The sequence below is a fragment of the Trachymyrmex cornetzi genome, unplaced genomic scaffold, assembly GCF_001594075.2.
Source record: "Trachymyrmex cornetzi isolate Tcor2-1 unplaced genomic scaffold, Tcor1.1 scaffold210, whole genome shotgun sequence".
NCBI lineage: Eukaryota > Metazoa > Arthropoda > Insecta > Hymenoptera > Formicidae > Trachymyrmex > Trachymyrmex cornetzi.
The window spans coordinates 82,440-88,300 of record NW_017296742.1 but is presented as its reverse complement, the minus strand read 5'-3'; the positions used below and the strand labels follow the sequence as shown (position 1 = coordinate 88,300).

At 33.5% G+C, this 5,861-nt stretch overlaps 1 protein-coding gene across 1 annotated transcript in view; it reads right to left on the bottom strand.

Moving 5' to 3' along the window:
- The window catches only part of LOC108759974 (neuronal calcium sensor 2), an 89,440-nt gene extending 87,884 nt beyond the window's left edge, over positions 1-1,556 (bottom strand). Inside the window, exon 1 of the mRNA XM_018505724.1 lies at positions 1,516-1,556. The gene's annotated coding sequence lies outside the window, so the exon portion shown is untranslated. The remainder of the gene's footprint in view (positions 1-1,515) is intronic.
- Positions 1,557-5,861: the final 4,305 nt, after the last annotated feature.

Below are 5,861 nucleotides of genomic sequence, written 5' to 3'. Positions count from 1 at the left end.
AACTATGTTTCTCAGGACTAGAACAACTCAGAACAAAAAGTTCTCGCCTGGAACAAGTGAGGAAGCGCGCGTTTACTCTTGATGGTGGATGCAAAAATATGGACTTTTTTCGATTTTTGGGAGAACCAGTAGCGTTGGATGATTCATATAGCAGAACTATGTTTCTCAGGACTAGAACAACTCAGAACAAAAAGTTTTCGCCTGGAACAAGAGAGGAAGCGCGCGTTTACTCTTGATGGTGGATGCAAAAATATGGATTTTTTTCGATTTTTGGGAGAACCAGTAGCGTTGGATGATTCATATAGCAGAACTATGTTTCTCAGGACTAGAACAACTCAGAACAAAAAATTCTCGACTGAAACAAGAGAGGAAGCGCACCTTTACTCTTGATGGTTGATGCAAAAATATGAATTTTTTTCGATTTTTGGGAGAACCAGTAGCGTTGGATGATTCATATTGCAGAACTATGTTTCTCAAGACTAGAACAACTCAGAACAAAAAGTTCTCGCCTGGAACAAGAGAGGAAACGCGCGTTTACTCTTGATGGTGGATGCAAAAATATGGATTTTTTTCGATTTTTGGGAGAACCAGTAGCGTTGGATGATTCATATAGCAGAACTATGGGTACTTTCCAGCAAGGACACAATCAAACACAGTGTAACACAGTGAATCGTTTCATCCTTGTTTAACGTAAGCAAACAACAAGGACGTATGATTCACTGTGTTACACTGTGTCTGACTGTGTCCCTTGCTGAAAAGCACCCTATGTTTCTCAGGACTAGAACAACTCGGAACAAAAATTTTTCGACTGGAACAAGAGAGGAAGCGCGCGTTTACTCTTGATGGTGGATGCAAAAATATGGATTTTTTTCGATTTTTGGGAGATCCAGTAGCGTTGGATGATTCATAATGCAGAATTATGTTTCTCAGGACTAGAACAACTGAAAATATAAAATTCTGCGTTGGGATAAGGAGATTATACCTTTTCTTTTTGTCGGAGCCTTTGTTTGTTGAAAAACGTTTATTTTTTATTTTTCTCGTTTTCTGTTTGATTTACGAAATTGTTTCTTTTGGAACAATGTTTAGAACAACTAGAACAATTTATCGCGATAATGAATTTTTCGAATATTAAGAAAAGGGGTGCCGGATAAGAAAATGTTTTTTTGTTTTCTGCCATTTCTGTTCGTCATATGGAATTATTCTTTTGGAACAATGTTTAGAACAACTAGAACAATCTGTAGCAAAAAAAATTGTTTGATATTCCAAAAAAGGGGGGCTAGTAAAAAAAAATCGTTTTTTCCTTTTATTGAAGAACGATTTGGAATAAAATAATATTGCTTTGGAACAATGTAGAACTCAGAACAATCTGGAACAATTGTCAAAATTTTAATTTTCAAAAAAAGGGGGGCTAACTTCACACACATTTCATTTTGCCCGGGCTTCCCCTACATTTATCTATATTTTTCGCAGATCCATTATCTTTTAAATTTAAAAAAAAAGCAATTTGTGACTCACCAATACGACGCGCAGCGGCAAAGTTCCAATACGAGCCACGATGAACTGCAAAAACAAATATATTCAAAATATAGCAATGCCCAAAGTAAAAAAAATTCATATTATTAAACAATTTAATTATACAATATAATTCATGATACTTCAAAAAAATAAATGTTGCGTACATATAAAAATAATTATAAACTGTCCATTCTGTGAAAACAAATATAATAAATAAACTATCCTGTGGTTGCCTCGCCCAATATCTTCTAGGCTTCTTTCTCCTCGTTTTTCTTATTCTCACAGTATTTCACAATGCTAATTGTTTGCGAAAAAATTAATTATAAGGGATACCGGGGCTCTCTCTCGTTGGCACGTATGTCCTGTTTATATATTTATGGCAAAAGAAACAATGGTAATTACCGCTAAGTATGTCTTTTGTAATATAAACACTTTTCTCTAAGAATCATTTCAATCAAACAAATATTACAATAAAGAAAGAGAAAGTCTGATTCAAAAGGAGGCAAGTAAATGTTTGAGCATAATTTCGTATTAATATTTTTCTTGCAAAATCTAAGTAACGTATTATTAGTTAAAAGAAAAGTGCCTGTTATTATTATGTGGGGGATGTGTGGGGAGGATGATTAATCACACACATAAATAATCTCACATTCCACAGTTTAGATATTAATACGTTTATTAAAGTGTAAGTGTAAGTGTCACAGGATTTCTCCCCGTCCTTGCTCGACAGCAATTCGGTAATAATTCCACCGGATCTCAATAGGAACTGCCTCGTATTTTGGCACCCGCGATGGCCGCGATTCCCGCGAAGGCCGCGCGACAGTAGCGTGGTGGGGTGAATGCCCCTTGCTCAATCAGGCCCAATCATGTGATAACGATAACCAATCCGCGCGAATTAGGGAGTCCGCGTGTCCCTTGCTATTTCCCGGAATTTTCCTGTAGCGACAGTCTTGCGCGTGAAACCTCTCGAACGTCCTTCTAAAGCGTTGACCGAAATACATACCAATAATGAAAATATGCCTATAATTACGAATATAGAATTTATCATAGAAGCAAATTATACCATGATATGTGTTAATTTACCCCATCTATCGAACCTCTATTAAGCTGGACCCCCCACCATCAAAAATTAAGTTCGGAATGGGTAAAAAATTTAGTGCTAATTAGGTGCTAATTTAGTACCCTATTCCAAAATTTAGTGTTCAAACCGTTTAGCAGTAAAAAAATGGGGAGGGGGGGTCCAGCTTAATGGCAAACTGGAACCCCCTATAAAAAAAAATATATATATATAATGCACGTATACAAAAAATAAGTACACAGGAAATTTAGTACTAATTTAGTGCTTCAAAATAGAGCCAAAAAAATTAAAATATACTGTTAATTAATACGCGCGCCGCGCTCTTCCGCGACGTATTACTTATTTTCACTGACTTAGAGTGAGCACTAAATTCAGGTATGTATATATATATTTCGATTCTACAATGTCTAAGGATTATTTTGATACCAAAATCATTCGAGCACCTAATTATTTGATGATCGGGTAACGAACTTATTTTGGAGCACTAAATTAGTGCTAAATTTCCTGTGTACTTATTTTTTGTATACGTGTACTGTATATATTTTTTTTATGGGGAGTTCCAGCTTGTCATTAAGTTGGACCCCCCATTTTTTTTACTGCTAAACGGTTTGAGCACTAAATTTCGGAATAGGGTACTAAATTAGCACCTAATTAGCACTAAATTTTTGATCTATTCCGAACTTGATTTTCGATGGTGGGGGATCCAACTTAATAGCCTCTATCGAGGCAATAAGTTGATTGCATTGCAACATGTTCGTTACTTAGATACTACAAACAAACTATACAATATGTAGAACCATTTCTGGCACGAAAATGTAGAGAAAGATTCTCTCTATCACATTAATACATTTTATTTTATAATAATAAATTGTTTAAAAAGTCTAATGCCAAAATTGTAAAAGCTGTGCCAACAAATCCCGATCTCCCCTAATCACGCGCATACTAATCACCAAAATATTTCAACTTGATACAATATGTGCGATACAATATGAATATAAATTAAAATACGACTTGTCAAAAAATACATAATTAAGATATAGTACGTGTAATATACAGTACCGCTTAAAATTGTATCATATTTCGATTTTTTGAGCATAACTTTTGTCAAAGTGAATCGAATGCGCTCAAATTTTTACAGTAGACACTTGGTGTACCTTGTATGTAAAATATAATGAGATTTGACAATGTATACCGTTTTTTAATTTTTTACTAATTTTCCCAAAATCGCATTATTATACTTTCTTTACTGTTTATATAGCAATTTAGCATCTCCAAATCAATAGACCAAGTTTCTGAAGCGTTGAAAAGTCTAGCGAAGCTATGTTAAGGAAAAGAAGAGTGGCTGATCACATTACACTACTTTTCTTGTCGATCGCAACATCCTTCGCATATCTCGCAGCAACTCACATCGTACGACGCCGGACATTGATGAGAAAATATCGACTTCAGAACAATCTGATCCGTCCGTGCAGATCATATGTCATCGCCTCCAAGCAGGAAGAATGTGTAAACGGCGACCCATAAAGAAACCATTCATTTCCGCAAAGAATTTGAAAGCGCAAGTGGAGTATACTGACACACGCAATATAAAATTATTATCTGTTGTTCCGCTGCAAGGGGAGCGCACGGAAGTAACTAGCATGATAAAACAGATTGCAAGAAAGACAAAGGTAATGATAACTGTCTCAAAATAACGATCCGATTCGCCCTGGTCTACCCTATGCTTCTTTTTCATTATTTAAATCATTCGATATGACGAAACATTTATTGTATCGAATTTTATTCTATAAAATGTTAGGCAGAATATACGTTTGACAAAAAATTCAAATAAAACGCGATATTAAATCCACCATTTAACCTGTAAGTGCTCGCATGCGGGATCGAATTGACCCAAACATATGAATAAATAAAAATAGTACTAAAAAAATATTTTTAAATGCAGATTTTTTTTAACTTCTAATGCATAAAAATTATTTTATGTTAAAACGTATCTCAGTCCATAATTATTTATAAATAAAAATAAAAATTTTGTTCACACATAAAATATAAATAAGTTAAAATGTAGGTCAAATAGACCTTCACACGACCACTTACCTTCATATGCGAGTATTTTATACGAGTTAAAAAATATCGCTTTCATAAATATCACAACGAAAAAAATAATTTCTTAAATTTCTAAAAATCCTATCTTTTAACACTTCAATCTCTGCTCCGAATGATGAAATTACGCTGAAATATCTATTTTGACAAGTACACTGTTAAATCTGTAGCGTCAAATTTAACTTAATTTGAGTCACTATTCTTACTCAATATATCATTATTTTATACTAAAACAATGGAGTTAAATCATTTAAACTGTTTTAAATTGTTTAACTTCATTGTTTAGTATATAAAATACAATAATTAAGTACATTGTTAAATTTTATAGGGTCAAATTAACTCAATGTGAGTCCCCACTGCTCCTACTAAATATATCGTTATTTTTTACTAAAATGATAATTAAATTTAATAATATAATATTTGACTATATAATGTTAAATTAATACTGTATAGTATCAAATATAACCATTGTTTTAGTAAAAAATAATGATATGATTGAGTAGGAGCAGTGGCGACTCACATTGAGTTAATTTGACCCTATAAAATTTAATAGTGTAGAAGTGTATACCTATATGTACTGTGTGTGTGTGTGTGTGTGTGTGTGTGTGTGTGCGCGCGCGCGCGCGCGCGCGCGCGCGCGTGTGTGTACATATATGTATATCTATACAGAGCGTCCCGAACTTTTTTGCCAATCACTTTTGTGCAGATAGAGCAGACTAAACTGAGTCGAAAAGTCCTCTATCATTTTGCAATTTTTGCAATAGTTAACAAGATATTAATTACTAAAAATTGTCAAATATAGTCTTGAATAATTTTTTACTCAAATACTATGAACTTTATAGAAAAGCTGCAAGAGACAAATATCATTTATTTTCTTCTTATAAAGTTCTGAGAATTTTTTCAGAATTTTTTAATACCGTATTTTCTCGTGTTGGTAAAAATAAGAAAATGCAGTACTAAAAAGTTGATAAAAAATTCTCAAAAAATTCTCAGAACTTTATGAGAAGAAAATTAATGATTTTTGTCTGCTGCAGTTTTTCTGTAAAGTTGATAGTATTTGAGTAAAAAATTATTCAAGATTAATATTTTGCAATTTTTGGTACAGTACTTTTCGACTCAGTTTAGTCCGCTCTATCTACACAAAAGCGATTAGCAAAAACTTTCGGGA